The sequence below is a fragment of the Pezoporus wallicus genome, unplaced genomic scaffold (genome assembly GCF_028554395.1).
Source record: "Pezoporus wallicus isolate ANWC-B61680 ecotype Strahan unplaced genomic scaffold, APGP_CSIRO_Pwel_v1 contig_6597, whole genome shotgun sequence".
Lineage (NCBI taxonomy): Eukaryota > Metazoa > Chordata > Aves > Psittaciformes > Psittacidae > Pezoporus > Pezoporus wallicus.
The window spans coordinates 1,225,179-1,242,678 of NW_026635331.1; the positions used below are offsets into that span (position 1 = coordinate 1,225,179).

Sequence of the window (17,500 nt, forward strand, 5' to 3'; positions counted from 1 at the left end):
ATCCAAAATAAATTGCATTTTATTGGTAAACTATATTAAATTTTTAAAACCTTTAATTTTATATTTGAATGTTATACCTATAGAGGCATAGGAATGTAGCTTGAAAACTAAGGACTATGTTCAACATGCAAGTGAGAGGGTTTTTGTTTGGGGTTTTCCAGAGAAAAAGAAAAAGGCAACAGCTATACGTCATGCCCTGAAGTAAGCTGCACCTAATTTTTATGAAGAAAAACAGGCAGGAACTAGGAGAAACACAAAAATGTCATCTTTTCCCTTGTTCTCCCAGTATTTCTGTCATTTCTCATTTTTCTGGTCTAAGAGTTTCGCTAACTGCCCAAAGGTTTGTGCAATCAACTTCTTTGCAGCTGCACTGCTATCACCACCAAAACCAGGAGACAAGACATATAATGAGACAATTTAGTTACTTTTCCATTTGATTTCCTTAGTCTAAAGCCACACACACAACCTTTCAGCTTCTTTTCCTCATCACTGAATTAATAGAATTTGTCAGGAAAACAGGCTCAAAAACTGAGGAAGAAAACAATGAAGACAGCAAAACAAACTAAAGGACCATCACTTCACCTCCAGCTTTCCAGGCTATCAGTGCTCATTCTTTTCACTCTTACTAAAATATTCTCATCCTGATCCTTCATACCTACCTCTTACTTCAATTACCCCTTGCTCTCATTCCGTGAACTACCAAGTCTTTTTTCTCGCAAAGCAAAATTTCCATCACTTCCAACATAAACTTTCTCTAGAAAAATGTTCTTTTCCCAAATCTTTCTCAGATAAACATGGTTATTTTTTTCCATATACAGGCAGAAATTCTCTACAAGGATGTACCTTAAACAGTTTTATGTATTTCACTAAAGAAAGATATTTTCCAGCCAGAAACGCTATACTTTTGTGTTGAAAATAATTACATTTCCTACATTCAGTGTGAAGAATAACATTACATTTTAGACTGAGGCAGAAAACTATCAATTATAAAGACACAAATGAGAAGAAATGTTGAACAATTGTCTCAGTATATGGCAATACATAGTTCTAACCAGGTTATTAAATAATTCTTACTTATATTGCATTACAACTAAGCCAAAGAACAGGAAACTGGGCTAGTGAGCAGCCAAAAGCACAAACAAAAGTGCCCCTGTACCCTGGGGAGGGGAAATGGTGGAGGCACAAGGAAACTGGAAAAAATCTTGGAAAAAAATCTTCAGAAAAGATATTCAAAACAAAACTCACAGCAAGACTTTTAATAAACCCACTAATGTGCTCTGGTTTTAATAAGGATGCAGTTTTAAAACTGAAGACTTTAACTGAGGTTAATTTCTTGGTCTGATCTGAACCTTCTGTTACGCTGAAGTCATCAACTACGACCGGCAAACTGCCCTGCAGAGTGAAACCCTTACAAGCATGCATCTAAGGAGATAACTGAAGACCTTAATCAAGGTTGATTTGTTGGTCTGATCTGAAACTTCTGTTCCAGTTAAGTCATCAACTATGACCAGCAAACGGCCCTGCTTAGTGAAATCCTTGCAGGCATACATCTAAGGAGACAACTTTTCCACTGCATCTCACTTTTACTTATACACTTCCACAAATGAAAAATAGAGCTGAAAAACATCAAGTGCCAAAGACAGAGCAGCACAGAAGTACATGCCATCTGTGCCAACCCAGAGTTTACTGTAGTGCGGACACAGATGAGAACTTTCAGCTTTGTTTTTCAGGATTATGATAATTTAAAAATCTACAAATACGGATCTCAATCTAAATTCCTCCCTTGAGCTTGATGTTTATTTAGTTCCAACGTAATCCAACTTCTGGCAGACACATACAAAGGAAGATTTTATGCCTCACCCCTTAAGCAAAGAATGATTAATAAGCACCAAAATTCCAACAGAACTATGAGATATCTTACCTATCTAGTCTACCAAAAGGACTTTGAGCTACTTCTTATGACATTGAATAAAATATTAATGTTGCTTAATATTACTCTTAACATTAAGAATCCTCACATTTTAAATATTAAATCCACAATTAAAAGTAAGATTGGAAAACTACTTGCAAAAATGTGTTAGATAACTATGCACTGTAATAATATGAAGTTGAATCTAGCTGCTGTTATCAATAATCACTGCATGAAGAGATACACATGTGAATGCTCCAACTCAAAACATCTCCAAATTCTACCAGAGAAGCACAAGGTAGCAGCACAACTAGGCACAACAGGAAAACTTGATACATACTGTTACCTACAGCTAGTGTAAGCACCATAGCGGAAGCTTCTTCAGAGAACGCTGCTTTCGTTTGGTTTCACAACTACCTCTGGCATGCCTATGTTTTCTCTCTTGCTGCCCTTCTGGCACTGAGCTCTATGTATGTTAATTTACATTTAAGCACTTGGTTCCTGCTTTTTTCCCCAACTACAGTAAAACAGTCAGTGACTAATGCATCTACATAGACCAGTGAGAATGCCAGAAATTTATAAAGTAATGCTGCTATTTGCAAATACCACATTACATATTCTGTAAAGATTTAGAAAACCAAGTACAAGTAAAAATGTTATTTTAAACTAAAGGCTGAAAGTACTACATTGATTCACTCTGAATGTTTAGGTTAATAGTGACTGAAATAGTGATTTTAGATATGGCAGCTCTACTTACAGTCCAGCCTCAAGCTTCACATAAACACTTATCTTTACTTCAGCAATTGAGTGCTTCCCTGGGCAATCCAGTCACTACCATTTCCGTACACTTTCCATGTGCTAATGAGTACGTTCACCTTGTAATGCTGTAGCCACAGTAGTGCTACAACAGATAAGACACAGTTTGCAGGCCAAGACAGCACCCACACCACTATCTTCTGCATCTTAGTGCAAATAGCACTTGCTTGATTGCACAGATGATGTACTGCTCTATCTCAGAGAAAAGTGAAAATTGGCCAGACCAAAACATTATTTTTAATAATTTATATATTCATTTCTTTGAATATTTTGAAAATGTTAAACTCCTGAACCTAGAATCATACCTAGTGATACTATATTCTGTATAAAGGGCTTTAAGATCTCACCTGCTTCTTCTCCCTGATCTCTGCCCTTAAAAAACACAAGTAGTAATTTCGCAATTGATGCCCTCATCCACTCACTTCTTATCCCTCAACCTTACTTATTTTGCATAGTAAAATAAGGAGGAGGATGTTTGGCTTGATACTATTACCCCAACCATATATAGTATTATTTTATCTCGTTATGACATACAGACTGGTAAGGAGAGGAATGACAGGTACTTAACAAGCCATTCCAAATCCCCATGTTAAATCCCCGGATAAATTGTGGAATAAAAGTCCTATCAATGCTGTCCAGGTTAACTTGTCTACTAATTAAAGCTCCTGCTCCTGGTGGAGTTTTGAGGAGACCAGATACCATATGGAGTTAGTGGGGGAAAAAAATGGATTCACACTGATTTTGCAACACTTTCACTCTCACCTTTGGGTGCAGAAATCTCTCTCAATAGAGTAACCAAGGGAAAATATGGTGAAAGATATTCTCATATTTTTCTGCAGCAGAATAAAAAAACCTCTTTACATTTTCTCCCTTCAAAAAAATAATTGCTCTTTTCCTTCTTACATTGTCCTATATTGGAAAGCCATTCATTCCAAATCACACGTAAAACAAAACACAGCTTCTTCAAGCTTCAAAATTGGTGAATTTACAGTTGCCTAAATCCATCCCCTACTCCAACACAGCACTGCAGCTTACATAATGCTTCTTGAACAACAGTGCATTTCCATATGATTTGGAAGTTGTTCTCTGGTATGCTAATATAGGTTAACTTTGTGATTCTCAAGTGCCTAACTGCCTTTCATCTGTCAACTGTAAAGTTGTTTATATCTTTACTATGAACCAACACTTCTGATTTTTAAATTAATCTACAGACTGTATGTTGGCTTGCCTACTATTCATTCTTTCCTAGACCGGTTAATAAACTAAAATATCTCCACTGGCTGCTGTTACTAAAGAAATCAATAAATAATAGTTTCACTGTTTGGTGCTTTTTTCTTTAGTTTTTAAATACCTAAGCATATTTTCTAACAGTGAATCTCTCATTAAAACTACCATTACACATGAATGAGATAAAAAACATATTTCCCTATGAAAAAGCCTGAGCAGACTCATTGGTAGAAGTGAAAAAACTTTAATTAGCTATGAATCATCAAGCCCAACCTCCTGCCATACACAGAGACACCTTCCATTAGACCTGGTTCCTCAAAGCCCCATCCAACCCAGCCTTGAACACTGCCAGGGATGGGGCAGCCACAGTTGCTCTGTGCAACCTGTTTGAGTGTCTCACCACCCTCATAGTGAAGAGCTTCTTTCTAATGTCTAATCTAAACCCACCCTCTTTCAGGTCTTCTTTTATGAAGAAAAAACAAAAAACAAAAAAAAAAACAAACAAAAAACAAAAAACAAAAAAAAAACAAACAAAAAAAAAAGCAATGAAATATCAGGTAGTTAGGATTTGAAAAAATAAAACAAGAAAACAAAAACAGGACACCAGGCTGTTTGCACACGCCAAAGTTCAGAAAGTTCCCTTTCTAAAGTGTTGCATTTACAGGCAAAGTATTAATGTCTGTAGAAAGACTAATGGTTTTCCAACATATGTCTTTGATAAATGGGTTAACTAAATTAGGTTTGATTTTTTTTTTCTTTTTTTTAATTAAGTTGGTCCCTTGCCTGGAGCAGCCAGAGTTGTTTACCCACAATGGCCATGAAATTCCCTGTGTTTGATGGTTTAATTATCTCCTTCTTGTCTGGTAATTCTTTAAAGGCATTGCTTTTGTGTGCGTGTGTGTGTGTGTGTGTGTGTGTGGCATAGCAAACAAAAAAGAATTATCTGTCTGTCCTTCTCTGTTCAATCCCTTGAATTTACTTACACTTTGTGTTCCCTTCTTCACATATGATGACTTGTAAGTTGATGGACTAAGGCACTGTTTATTATAAACATCGTATAAATTATTTTCGTTATTTTCAGTTACCTGAGCCACTGTAGTCCATGACCTACACAGACACCTGCTACCTACATATACTACAAGATGTGAATTTTATTTACTTGCTTGGTTGCATCATCTGTCAGATACAGAAAATTCTACCTAGAAGAGCATGGCAAGTTACATGCATCTCCCACCTCAACACAAGGTCCTGGCTTACACTGTCTGTTTCTGTTAGGTGTTTGGGTATGATAAGAGCTAGGTCTGAAAGCTGTGAATATCCTTCACTGGGCTAGAATGGAAACAATACTATTCGGCAAAAATAGAACAAGCTGAAAGATAACCATGTATGAAGAAAGAGCAAAAACCAGAATTGCATACAGAGACTTTACAAGTTTTCTTCACTAACAAACACAAGTGTACCAAACACTTCTCCTTATATTCCAAAAAAAACTATATAAACCTTTAAAAAAAAACAAAAAACAAAAAACCCACACCTGACTGCTGAACAGTATGTAAGAACAGAATTTACTTCAGTACACGGTTTGCTTGACCAACAGTAGTTCTACACATAGAACTTAAATTACATCTTCATCAAGAACTGGAACAAATAAACTCATTATTATGAACAAATTAAAACAAAGCTTTTTATCTCCTAAATAACCATCAAGACTAACACTACAGGACAGTTTAAAAGGCAAATCCTACTCACCAACCTACTACACTACATGGGTTTGGAGGGACCTTAAAGTCTAGTTCAACTCCCCCTGCCATGGAGAGGGACACCTCCCACTAGACCAGGCTGCTCAAAGCCCCATCCAACCTGGCCTTGAACACTGCCAGGAATGGGGCAGTCACATGACTTCTTTGGGCAACCTGTTCACCTGCCTCACCACCCTAATTTTAATTAATTACTTCCTTATGTCCAATCTGAATCTGCTGTCTTTCTGTTTAAAGCCACTATGCCCTGTCACTACATATCCTGGTAAAAAGTCCCTCCCCTTTGTAATAAGCCCCCTTCTTATAAGTAGTAAAAGGCCTCAGTAAGGTCTCCCTGGAGCTTTCTCTACGCTGAACCCCAGCTCTCTCACCCTTTCTTTGGAGGAGAGGCTCCAGCCCTTTGATAATATTTGTGGTACTCTTCTGAACCCACTCTAACAGATCCGTGTATTTCCTGTACTAAGGACTCCAGAGCTGGATTCAGTACCCCAGGTGGGGTCTCACATAAGCTTAGTAGAGGGAAATAATCACCTCCCTTGACCCACTGGCCATGCTTCTTTTAATGTGAACCAGAATACAGCCTGCTTCCTGGGCTGCAAGCACATTCCCAGCCCATTTCTAATTTTTCATGCACCAGTATCTCCAAGTTTCCTCAGCAGGATTGCTCTCACTCAGCTGACCATACAGTCTGTACTGACACTGGTGACTGCCTTGACTCAGGTGCAGGACCTTGAACTTGGTGTTTTTGAAGTCCACGAGGTTCACATTGGCTCACTTATCTCAAGTATAAGAAGGTCCCTTTGGATGTTAAAAACTTACCATAGGGTGTCCAGACGTGAAGCTTACCAAAAGGTGTCTAGAAAGAAAGGATTAGAGACCTTGCCTTACCAGGACATCATGCCAGGCAGGCAAAAGAAGAAGGAAAACAGGAAATAGACTGGAAAGTCTGGATTTCTGTTCTTTGTGTTGTATGAACAATACAAAAGACAAAGAACAGGGCACATTATCACAGACAACACAAATAGTAAAACAGATCCAGGAATGTTTCAAGATGTTCACAAATCCAAATTAAAGACACTGAAAATTCTGGTGCTCTCCATGACCCAAATGCATCCTGATGCACTCCTGCCTCATAAAGGGAGTCAGTCTCACATGCAGCTCATCATCTCCTCATATACACAGTTCTCTAAACATAAACAAGGACAAATCAACCTTTGCAGTAAGATGGAAAGTGGCCAAGCACACAAAGATTTAACTTCATTGTTAAAGATTCAGGAAAGCTGCAACACTGGGACTGTTCACGGCACATCCCTTCATTCCCCATCTAGTAGAAAACTTCTAATAGCCCTGACATTTATATGACCCCCCCTGAGGATCCCTGCTCTGTTTTGGTTTAGTTTTTCCCAGCTGGAACAGTTCATGAGGACAAAGCTATTCATTATTTTTGTATTTACTAAAAGAGGTAACCACAACCCTCAGATCACTGCTTCAGGCAAAATGCCCAAGCATGTCATTCCATTGTAACATGCCAACATTGATTGTTAAGGTAGTTTCAGTGCACTGAAAATAAGAAACATAATTTATCTTTCAAAAAAGAGTACTTTATTCTTGTGTTGCTATAAATCTTAATAAATATTCATAGACAACTCTAGGATACGTCATTAGCAAGCTGTTCAAAAAACTGAGCAAGTGCCGAATTAGGTATTTTAAATAATTATTATAAATGTATCTTCTCATAGCAACATGGAAACAGTTGTAGCATTTTTCTTAAGTAGAACATGGATTTATTGAAATAGGAGAGCTAACAAATGCTACCACCTGGAAGAAGACTGCAAGGTTTTCCTGTACTAGAAAAATAAACAGACTACTCCAAATGGGTTAGTTTCCCATTGTCCCCACTGCTCTGCTCAGAAATTACTTGTTCCCAGGAGCTCCAGAGACTCTGTTTGCTTTACTTTTTCTAGGACTCATCACCTTATTCCCAAATAATTCCTCTAGCTTGCATCCATGCCCACGTAACAGCCAAAAAAGCTGTACCTGCAACTGAACTGCTCATGGTAACAGAAATAGAAGAATTTTCTCCTACACCCCCAAAAGAGTAAACTGAACAAAAGTTTCTAACCCTCCTTGCAATGTCATACTACCAAGAACAGGAAGTTTAGAGGGTTACTTTGGTAGCCTGATGGATTTTTGATCACACACCATGCCATAGGCATGATATACTCAGTAGCATCCCGAACACTTAGACAACCATGAGACCCATTCTCAAGAGTAAAGTTTTAGAGAACAAGCCGACAGACCTCAAATGATAGCCAAATACCAGAACAAAAATATCAGGAAACTGGGTGATCAACCTCAGGGGGAGAGGGGGGGAGGGAGGGTGGGGGAGAATATAGGACTTGATACTTACCATCCCACGTGCACAGATCAAGCCTCCACAGCCTTGATAAAACACAATCCCAAACTGGACAAAGGCATTTCAGTTTCCCCATGATCATGGTTGGAGGTGAGAGCATTGGACACCAGATCAGACAGTTTATTTCTGGAATACTTTTTATACAGGTCTAAAATAGACTGCCAGTTAATCTTGTATTCCTTTCACTCTGTGAGTCAGTCAGTGACTTCTCACAGCTTGCTTTTGTCAGCGATCAGCTCTGTTAGATTCCTAAACACCATTATATCAGTGTTCAGCTGCAAATAATAGGACAACTCCTATACATATTAATTTAGGCATCCACAAATTTTTTTTTAATAAACTGGTGTTTAACATGTTTGGAGGGTTTTTTTTTTTGTGCAAGGTTACCACAGTTTGCCATTCAATTAAGAACACTAATCAAAACAAAACATACAAATAAGAAAATTACCTGTGAATGCTGAACCAAAAGATCTGAACAAGTATGTGGTTATCTCAATTTACACTTGGAGCTCAAGCAACAGCTAAGATTCTGAGCTGCCAAGGAGAATTTACACAAGGTTTCCTTTGCTGCAATCTATAAATGATAGAAGTTGAAACTGTATTTTCAAAAGACAATATAAATGTAGAGAGACACTACTTGCTGTGTACCTCAAAGACCCGTATGTACACATATAGTATCTCTCCAAGCACAGGTTTACTAGAACAATTACATTTTCTGCTGGTATATCTTTCACATTATCTTAAAAATACTGATATTAGAGGTATTAATGGTACCTCACACTTGCTTCTGTGAAAAGCATTATAATAGTAGCAGAAAAGCAAGAAAAGAGATGTATTATTACCTCACTGAACGCTCCTACTATTTTATAGTACTTTTCTATCTTCTACTTAAAAGGAGTCATTATCAGAAGCTGTGATGTTGTACAACATTCTCTCCTCAAACATATTCAGCATGTCATGACTTAGATCTTAAGCATGCACAATCTTCCTAATTTACCACCAGATTGATTACTCATCAATTTTAGTGCAAAGTACTACATATAGTCACATGCATATTTTGACTGCCTGAGTATATTTAATAATTCCGGGATGTGGACAGTTTTGCTTTTTCCAATACTCAGTTCCAAAGAAGCTATTCTGACAGGGTTTTTCATTTTGTCAGAGAAAGAAAATCCAATTTACAAAAACATAAAGCTTTCACGGTGTTACATCAAACTGCTTTCTAATTTCACTTGCAAATATATAACAAAGCAGTACAACAACTATGCACACAACCTTTATAGGCTGGGTCCTCTAATCCCTCTTGCTTTTTCTGCTTTAGCAGGGTAGTCTGCCTCTAGGATAGCACATATTCATGATACAGAAACTGATTTAAAGGTTTCTTATAGATGTGATTTTTGCCATCCTGATCAAGAATTTTGTATAATCAGACACTGCTGAAAGAAAACTTGCAAAGCACTCCAAGGTCTACTAACAGGGGGTGTACTTTGCTCACAAACAACTCTCTTAATTCCCATTGCCAAGGAAGCCCCATTGCAATGCTTGAATAACATTAAGATGCATTTGGTCTTTTTCAGGCTTATACATTGTACCAGTCTTTAAAAGACTAACATCACAGCAACTGCTTTCATATATATGGCTTCACACACACAGGCACTTCCTGTAAAAGAAAGATAATAAACTGTAACAGTACATGCAATTTGATGTCAGTAATTTGCCCCAGAGATTTTGTACAGTTTAATTTGTTTTAAAAATACTGACATATATGTACCAAGTCATCCTAGGTAAATGATGAATGGCCATAATACAACTATAAGATATTAAAATGAAGTCTCACCCATCGTTGTTTTATCAGTTGATAGCTTTTATCTTACAGTTTTAAAACATTCATCTCAAATAACATTTTCAAAAATACCTGTGGTTTTCCTAACCAATAAATAACTACAAACACAAGCCAGCTAACCAAGAATAAACTGTAGACTGAACTTACAGCATGCCAGCTGTCTTGCAGTAACTGCCCAAACAAGGTAAATTCAAGATAAAATTACACCATGAAAAATAAGTGACCTGATATTTAACAGGAGTATGCGCTGTAAATGTATGCTCATCTATGAACTAAGGCCTAAGTGTGGCAGCTTCTACCGGGTTTGTTAAGAATTCCAAATGTCTCAAGGCTTCTCCATATTTTGCAGTGCCATCTAGTGTAGGCTGTACTCACACATCCTAAGCTTCCAACTATGAGTACCTCAGGTATTCAAAACCATAAAACCTTCCACAAAAATAGCAGCCACTGCTTTCATTTATTTTACTTGGAAACTGTCAGTTCCTAGAAGGAAAAGGCTACATTAGCCAGTTGAAACAAAATACCAAAACCTAAAGCTATCTGACATTGACAGATAACCAAAAGCTGAAAAAAATTCCTAGAGATACAATTAAGAATATCTATATTTTTATCTCGGTGGCTAAACAATCAGCAAATATGATTCATTTGGGAGCCTGTTTAATGTACATTCACTAAGTGAAAACTTAATTAATGCATCTTAATCATATCTGTTTGTATAGAAACTACAGATCAAATTAGAGTATTTCTCAACAGCAGGTCTAAACAGAGAATGCTTATTTCAGTATGTTAATTGTTTAAATCAGGTGTTTCTTCATCGCTTATATCCTCAATCTTTATTCCTAGGTTTAATCACTGGATCGCTGCCTGATCATGCTGCTCCTCTGGAAAGAGCGGTTAGGACAGCAGGACAGCAGGAAAGTTTGCTTTATGATCAGCTTGCCCCCCAGAGGCAACATTGCCATCTTTACCACTTCCAGCTAACAGAGAGGCTACTTCATGTGGCTGTTCTACAAAAGCCGCATGAATCGTGTATCATAACAGTAACAGAAATTTGAGATATAGTGTACCTCTATAGCTGCCTCTTGAAGGGGAAAAAAATAATAAATTAACTACCCAACCCACACACTTACTTGGCTAAAGCAAAAAGGCACTTTTAATGCACACTCCAACTTTTAGATTATTAATTTGAAAAAGATCTCATCAATTGAAAGTACATTTTAAAACTATAAAAATAGCAGACTGACGTTATTCTGAACGTCAAATACTGTTCTCATTTACAGTATAAACTGCAATAACCCATGAAAGGGAACTATTCCAGAATTATGTCATTATAGCAGAGAAAGTAATATATAAAAATCCTTTCTACTGACACCTGAGTTTTTTAGCCACTTACACATGCACAAAGGAAACAAAATCCAAGCAGAGCAGCGATGTTAGTGCTGTAACAGAAACTGTTTGATACCAAAGCATTGATGTGTTCTGCCTAATGCTCCATTCTCACAGCAGTAAATACACAAAATACCAAGTCACATTTAGTGCCTAGACTTTTACACCTATTTTCATGGGTTTGAGTCATTTTTGTAACAGAAATATGCACCCTAGGTTCACTGCATCTTAGTAAGATTGCATTGCTATAATATACTAAGATCACAGTTTCTAAGTAAACAATACAAAAAAACCTGATAGTACATAAAAAGCTGTCAAAATACAATAAAAGCTTATTTCCTCTTAACTGTCTATTACACATCTACCTCTTACAACCACAATAAAAAAACGACTCTTTTCAGTGCCTGTTAAGGAATTTCACTCTATTTTCCAAATTAGTGTTTTCACAGCAAGCAAGAAACTCCTACTGACAAGTGTACAGCTAACAGAATTAAAAAAACTGATACAAATGAAAGTGGTTTAGCTATACATACCTGGTAAGTTTAAGGGAAAATGATCCCCAGACAGACTTAGCTCAGCTTGACTATACTACTATACTTGGGGTAAATTCTCACTGAGGTCACAGCATAGGGTGAAATTTCATAGAAACAGAATATGCAACAAAATAAAAAGCATCCACCAACAACACACAGATGGATTTGATTTTTTTCATGTCATGGCACAGAGTAACAGAGCACAAACTCAGCCTGCCAAAGAAATTAACTTGATCAACAGCATCACATTGAACAACTTTGACACTGTATTATGTCAAGTAAGCACCTTTAGCTTGTGTTGTCTTCTGTATTTTCATTAAATATAACCTTCTTCAACATTAAAAACAACGTCAAGGAACCTATGGGGCAGATTCACTGACAAACTAGAAGAGGCTGAGATTGCCAACCTGAGATAAAAAAGCCTATTAGCATCCTAACCTATGGAAAGCAATATTAAACCTCCTGTGCAGCTACATAGTTGAAACTACTATAAACAGAAGACCTGTCTTGCCCAATCTCTTCTGGATTCAGAAGGGTGTTAAGTTCTATAGAAGTTGGACCTAAAGCACCTTAGAAACAGAAGTAATCCTATGTTCTTAAATAGTCCCACTAAAGGTACATCAAACAATTTAAAACCCATTTCTGAAACATATAAGCAAACTGTATCATTGTAAACTTGTAAAAGCTAGAGTAAGCACATGCAATTTATTCTATTCACTCCCTCTTAAAACACAAATTAATATACGTACCATGTATGGTGCAAGATACCCACATTACTTTTCAGTATGTTTTCTCAGTATACCTTGCCAAAAAGGGACACAAGACTTGGAAGACAGACAACGTATCCTGTCTCCTAACAGGAATTTTCATAGCATAGTATTATAGAAATCGGATTTGGTGTTTGAGGTTCTGACAGAAGAAATGAGAAAAAATGAGAAAAAACCCTCTTGTCTGAAATGATCTGTTACTGACCTGGACAAATTAACTTAATCTATCTTTTCAGTTCATGGGGAAAATAAACTAAAGAATCCCTCCATCACTAGCTTATAGGTTTTCTCTCTTCTTAGTATTCAGCTGGCAAGCAGTTAACATAGTCTTCCAAACAGCAGGAAACTGAAATTCACAAACCTCAACTCCATTTTAAAATTGCCAGTGTGGATTTTGTATCAAGATTCTGTCTTTTTCATTAAAATCCTTTATCATTGTGAGGACATCTATGAGCTGAAGTTCAGCACGGTACTCAAACCTTGTGTAATTCAGATGGCCTTTCAAAGCTTGCCTCAGGTTTTCTGTAACAGTTCAACTAGCTCACCCAGCTCTCCCATGTGGATAACTGACCAGATCCTCATCTGGCAGAGTTAAGGGAGAATTAGGCATTCCTAAAAAAAAAATAATAAAGCTTAAGGACTGCAAGAGCAAAACCAACTATTGCTCCTAAAGAAGGAGATGGAGAATCTGGGACAAAATTGTAGCAAGACTCACTGATCCATAGGAGAAATCAGGTAGCATGGGGAGGGCTCCTAAACCCAGGGTAAATAGTAGGCAAGACCAAAGGGTTGGTGAGGCCAGGACAGCCACCTCTCCCTAAACAACATTTCAGCCTTCCATCCATGCCAAGTTTTGACACATGAACTTAGATTTGGAAGTTATTCTAAAAAGCCAAGGAAAAGTACTTCACAGAATTTGATTTACATCAGTCCAGATTACTTTAGAAGGAATTCTTATTCAAAAGTGTGATAACTATCATTCGCCGTTCATCAATGGTTACAATAAAATATTAATGTAATACGAAAGACTTACTAAACCAAACAAAACTAGCCCTTTCTAAAAACTTTCCATCAGTCAGAGCATTTGACATACAGGAAAAGTTATGAAAATATAAACTGGTGAGAGAGACATAGCCAACTGCTGAAGTAGTTAAGAATGCTAGTTCAAGTTATCAGAAATTTTAAAGAAACATTAGTGTTGAGAGTAATTGTCCACCTTTTACTTTGTCTCTCTTGGCAAACTATCTTACCTCCTCCTGCTAATCTGTTGCATAAATCCAAAATGTATTGTTTGCATATTTCACTGCCAAAGTCATATCTGCAACAAGCTAAATAATTCAGCAGACATATCAATCTAACTACTTTTCTTCAAAATTCGTAGTGAATTTAGGCCTAGGCCTATTTGAACAATTACTTCATCTGCAGACTATCTTGCAGCCTCCATTCTTGACTGTCAACTAGCAGCAGTATGCTCCACGGCTGACTTCGGTGCTCCAGGCAGACCTTCTATAGCTGCTTTTTTGGGGGGTTGGTTTTGATTTTTTGTCTTCTTGCAGTACAGTAAGCATCCAGGTACTAAGCACAGCATAAATCATGCATTTTGATTCGCAAAACCTTTACCTAATGTTGTGAAATCTTCAGGTCAGATCAGCAGATAAGGAGACAGTCATAATGGAGGAAGATCTGTAGGAGGCATGTGGATATACCTGCTCAAACTGATATACCCTACCCTGAGGAAGACAGAATTCTTTGATCAGAAAGAACTAAGGCAGTCTCACGGTTAAGTCCCTCCACAGAAACCAGAGCAAATGAGAGATCAGCAGCACTTGCAAGGTTTGAGGAACCCATGGAGAACTGGAACTTGAAACTTTAAGTAGTCCAAGAGAGCCAGTAAAAGAAAAGCTTTGTTTTAAAGAAAGATTTAATTTTATTTTAAGCACTATAAAAGCTGTCAAAAAGCAGAGGCAAAAAAAGCAAAAATAGGGCCCTGAAGTAAGTAACACTGCCACATGTTCCCACTAATGTCATAAGGGATGTAAAAATCTCACAGGACTAATTTCTGCTCATATTAATCTTGTGACTTGCCCCTTAATTTTAGTGGAATTATCAGAATGTGTGAAGTAAATACCGTTCAGTCCTGCATGGATAGTTACAGTAATGAGGACTTACATGCACAAACCTCATCCAATATACAGGTTCACAGGACAAGAAAACTAAGATACCACAGGGCTTTAAAGCCAATTCAAACTTGATCAAGAAAAATGAAAATAACATTAAAAAATATCAAATTACTGGAACACTGCCTTTTAAAGGCTGCTATCACACTTGTAAATAAATACTTATGTGAATATAAGACGTTTCATTAGTAGCTACTTATTTACATAAATTCTTGCTTTGATACAGACTAAGAAACATTTTCCCCATCATTCTTGCCATGTAGATATCTTTTAGAGTGCCTGTAAACCAGTGAAGACTGAAAATTAGTCTTGTTGAGGTTCAAAGCCAGATTTAAATGGCATATATATAGCCATCTATTAGTATCTATTTTAAAACATCATTAATGGGTAAATAAACAAGTAAATTTATTTCTGTTAAGGAAGAGAAATGGAAACATAATTCCACATCAAATGAAAACACTGTTCCACAGAGACTTCATCCTATTATTTCTATTTCAAATAAGACGCTGGGCTAGCTTCGGAGACAAGGCAAGCAGATAGCACCAGCTCTGCTATCCTTGCTTCCAAAATCTGTACGTCGTTTTGGGGAAAAGAAAATAGAGCTCCACTTCATCACAGTTCAGGAATTAAATATCACCCCTATACCCCTTCCTCAGGCTGATACGATTCCAAGTTACAACTCTGCTCAACTTGTTTATATGTAATACCTTCCTTGTGGTTATCATCACATTTCAGCAGACGCTATTATCTGCAATATGGGGATCCTATAGCTCTATTACTCCATCAAATTAACCCCTCAACGGCGCCTACAGAGCCTGCTACCCTCCTCATCAGCCAAGTAACTCCAACTTTCAAACGTGACAGAAAGCTGCGGCAAAGAGGGTCCTCAAGCCCCCCACAACGCCCCTTCAGAGGAGGCACGGCCGCGGGGGGCGGCCAGGCGCCGCGGTCAAGGCGGCACAGAGGCTCCCCGGCAGGCAACGCCGCTGTCGCCAAGAGAAAGTAGGAGACGTGCCCCGCGAGGCCGAGCTGGAAGTTACCCCGTCAGCGCCGGTCCCCCCGCGCCCGCGGTGATACCCGCAGAGCGGCGGCGGGCCGTGCGGGGGTCCCCGGTGCGGCAGGGCCGCCTCCCTTCCCTCAACCCCGGCCGTGAGGGGGCGCGGGGCCCGCCCCAGGAGACAGGAGAGCGGCAGCCGCTGTCAGCGCGCCCCCGGCCGGGTCGGCGCTCGCAGGGCGGAAGCCCTGGACGAGAGCGCCTTTGCTTTCTGCCAAGGGCTGCGCACACCTCGCAGGCTAAAACCTCAAGAAACTTGACAAGGGAGTGCAAGGGAGGGACTTCGGGAGAACCGATCCCCGGCTTTTACCCTCTTCCGACGCGCCAGCGGGTAAACGAGAAAACAAACCCCTCGCCGGCAGAACGCGCCCCGCATCCCGCCTCCTCTGAGCGGCAGTTACCTGCTGGCGACTGTGCGCCCGTCCGGCGGGGCGACCGGCGCCGCACTTTCCTCCGGTGCGAGCGTGTGCCTCTAGGTGCCTGCCGAGCCTGCTATTTATAGTCTGGAGCCTCCAGCAGCGCAACGGCGACAGAAGAAGAAGGGCTGAGCGCCCCGGCAGCCACCGCCAAGCCTGCCCGTCCCACTCCCTGCCGCCTCAGGGAGGGCGAGTGGCGGCTGCCGCTCTCCGCGGGCACAGGCGCTCCTGCTACCGGCGCCGCCCTCGGGTCAATCTCCTCCCAGTGTGCCCGCAGCCCGGCGGCGGTCCCGCAGGTAGCGCCCCTGAGCCCGCGGCGGGGAAAGGAGCCTGCAGCCGTCTCGGCCTCTCTCTGAGCCCTGCGGCCGGCAGGCAGGCAGTGCAGCGCGGCGCGGCTCGGCTCAGCCGCGCGGAGGTGACCCGCTACTGCTGCTGCTGGAGGAGGCGAGACCGACAGTGGGGTGTGGGAGGGAGAAGCCGCCGCTTGCCATTCACCTCCTGCCGCCCAGAGGGAGCCCAGCCGCCGCGGCCGCCGCTCGAGCGCTAGGGGCCGAGAGGTTGTGGCGGGAGCCCGCCGGCCCGAGGTGACGGCTGTACGAGGCGGGGGTCCCTCCCGATGAACCGTGCGCCAGCACTCTACCGAACTAACGAGCTTCTCACCGGCACTTCCTCCCAGGGCTGGAGGTGCTCTCCAAGTCACGGTCACCCAGGTGAACACAGTACAGAGCCAGGGGAAAACGCTGGTTATTCCCCGTCTTAGCGCTGCAGCGCTAGGGCTCCCTAGGGGGCAAGCGAATGGCTTCTGGGAGCCGCTGGGCTGGCTTCCTGTGAGCTTCAAAAGTTTGGGAGTGGGCGGTGAGGGAACCCTCTTCCTGCCAGCGTTGAAGGTGGGAGGGCTTCACCCAGCCTCCGACCGGCGACCCCGATCAACAAACTGCTAATGGCTAAGTAAACCCGGCCCTTGGTCCGCAGGGAGCCGCAGCCCCCTCATTCCAGCTTTGTAGGGGCACCAGTGGCCGCCCTTGAGGCAAGGTGAGGGGGCACTTTTTGTGCGTTGCTCCTCCAGAAAGAATTACTGCATCTAGGCGATGCTGGGCTTTGCGTGATCAGTCCGATACTGAAGGTCCTTTCCAACCCAAACTATTCTGTGATTCCTCACGAAGAACGCCCTCAGGTGACCCTGATGGCCAAGCTGACCT

At 40.4% G+C, this 17,500-nt stretch overlaps 1 protein-coding gene across 2 annotated transcripts in view; it reads right to left on the minus strand.

The window, feature by feature from the left end:
• INPP4B (inositol polyphosphate-4-phosphatase type II B) overlaps positions 1-16,814 on the minus strand; it is a 311,298-nt gene extending 294,484 nt beyond the window's left edge. For both annotated transcript variants that reach the window (XM_057419376.1, XM_057419368.1), the window contains exon 1: positions 16,287-16,814. The gene's annotated coding sequence lies outside the window, so the exon portion shown is untranslated. The remainder of the gene's footprint in view (positions 1-16,286) is intronic.
• Positions 16,815-17,500: the final 686 nt, after the last annotated feature.